The following is a 2,500-nucleotide window of genomic DNA, read 5'->3' on the forward strand; positions in this document are numbered from 1 at the left end:
GCGACCGTTTAACATTTTAACTATCACGTCAGTCAGTCAGTCAGTCAGACAGACAGACAGACAGACAGACAGACAGACAGACAGACAGACAGACAGACAGACAGACAGACAGACAGACAGACAGACAGACAGACAGACAGACAGACAGACAGACAGACAGACAGACAGACAGACAGACAGACAGACAGACAAGCAAACGATGCTGTAATATGGTCAGATACAGGTGACCCAAGTGCCACCCTGACCTTTACTTTGATGGTCCACAGAATCCAGTAACCACACGGAATGCGTTTGGGTTAAGGTATTCTGTGGCTCCGGGATGGCGGCCAGCGACCGTTTAACATTTTAACTATGACGTCAGACAGACAGACAGACAGACAGACAGACAGACAGACAGACAGACAGACAGACAGACAGACAGACAGACAGACAGACAGACAGACAGACAGACAGACAGACAGACAGACAGACAGACAGACAGACAGACAGACAGACAGACAGACAGACAGACAGACAGACAGACAGACAGACAGACAGACAGACAGACAGACAGACAGACAGACAGACAGACAGACAGACAGACAGACAGACAGACAGACAGACAGACAGACAGACAGACAGACAGACAGACAGACAGACAGACAGACAGACAGACAGACAGACAGACAGACAGACAGACAGACAGACAGACAGGACAGGACAGGACAGGACAGGACAGGACAGGAAGCATATCCCAAAGGCAACGGCCGCAGGTCGGCAAAATGTGGACGTTACAAACACAGCCTTCCTGTCTGCCTGAGAGCAGCTATTATACAACACCAGTATATTGTTGATCACGATATAATGCTCTTGCCAGATTACATTCAAATGACTTATTATTCATAACAATTAAGGTTCAAAAAATGCAAGAATCTAATATTTCTTATACAGTGCCATCTAGCCTACCAAGTACACTCACTTTTTACTCAAGCGTAAACATTTTTCAAAGCGTTGACAGATCATCGCATGATCACATGCTTGTGATCGCACCGCATTATTTTTGAACAACATTGGGGAGATGCACCGTTCCTGGAGCTACTGCAATACCAGGTCGATGCGTGGAGAGGATGGAGCAAGCTCCTGTTCCATCTCCCTGTTCCAAAAATCAATTTAATATATAGTCCCCGGGTAGGGGACATATCAGATATTAAACTGATAAGAACAGATACTACACTTGATCTTAGCCAAAAGGCCGAGAAGCGATACTGTAATATTGTCAGATACAGGTGACCCAGGTGCCACCCTGACCTTTACTTTGATGGTCCACAGAATCCAGTAACGACCCGGAATGCGTCTGGGTTAAGGAATTATGTGGCTCCGGGATGGCGGCCAGCGACCGTTTAACATTTTAACTATCACGTCAGTCAGTCAGTCAGTCAGACAGACAGACAGACAGACAGACAGACAGACAGACAGACAGACAGACAGACAGACAGACAGACAGACAGACAGACAGACAGACAGACAGACAGACAGACAGACAGACAGACAGACAGACAGACAGACAGACAGACAGACAAGCAAACGATGCTGTAATATGGTCAGATACAGGTGACCCAAGTGCCACCCTGACCTTTACTTTGATGGTCCACAGAATCCAGTAACCACACGGAATGCGTTTGGGTTAAGGTATTCTGTGGCTCCGGGATGGCGGCCAGCGACCGTTTAACATTTTAACTATGACGTCAGTCAGACAGACAGACAGACAGACAGACAGACAGACAGACAGACAGACAGACAGACAGACAGACAGACAGACAGACAGACAGACAGACAGACAGACAGACAGACAGACAGACAGACAGACAGACAGACAGACAGACAGACAGACAGACAGACAGACAGACAGACAGACAGACAGACAGACAGACAGACAGACAGACAGACAGACAGACAGACAGACAGACAGACAGACAGACAGACAGACAGACAGACAGACAGACAGACAGACAGACAGACAGACAGACAGACAGACAGACAGACAGACAGACAGACAGACAGACAGACAGACAGACAGACAGACAGACAGACAGACAGACAGACAGACAGACAGACAGACAGACAGACAGACAGACAGACAGACAGGACAGGACAGGACAGGACAGGACAGGACAGGAAGCATATCCCAAAGGCAACGGCCGCAGGTCGGCAAAATGTGGACGTTACAAACACAGCCTTCCTGTCTGCCTGAGAGCAGCTATTATACAACACCAGTATATTGTTGATCACGATATAATGCTCTTGCCAGATTACATTCAAATGACTTATTATTCATAACAATTAAGGTTCAAAAAATGCAAGAATCTAATATTTCTTATACAGTGCCATCTAGCCTACCAAGTACACTCACTTTTTACTCAAGCGTAAACATTTTTCAAAGCGTTGACAGATCATCGCATGATCACATGCTTGTGATCGCACCGCATTATTTTTGAACAACATTGGGGAGATGCACCGTTCC

The 2,500-nt window shown here is 46.8% G+C and overlaps 2 non-coding genes across 2 annotated transcripts in view; both read right to left on the reverse strand.

The window, feature by feature from the left end:
* Positions 1-1,052: 1,052 nt before the first annotated feature.
* LOC137604514 (U2 spliceosomal RNA) lies at positions 1,053-1,243 on the reverse strand. The gene has a single exon (XR_011037601.1). It is a non-coding gene; the product is annotated as a U2 spliceosomal RNA (small nuclear RNA).
* A 1,240-nt stretch (positions 1,244-2,483) lies between these two features.
* The window catches only part of LOC137604515 (U2 spliceosomal RNA), a 191-nt gene continuing 174 nt past the window's right edge, over positions 2,484-2,500 (reverse strand). The window contains exon 1 of the small nuclear RNA XR_011037602.1: positions 2,484-2,500. This exon is cut by the window's right edge and continues 174 nt beyond it. This is a non-coding gene — a small nuclear RNA (U2 spliceosomal RNA).

Source organism: Antennarius striatus, chromosome 11, assembly GCF_040054535.1.
Source record: "Antennarius striatus isolate MH-2024 chromosome 11, ASM4005453v1, whole genome shotgun sequence".
Lineage (NCBI taxonomy): Eukaryota > Metazoa > Chordata > Actinopteri > Lophiiformes > Antennariidae > Antennarius > Antennarius striatus.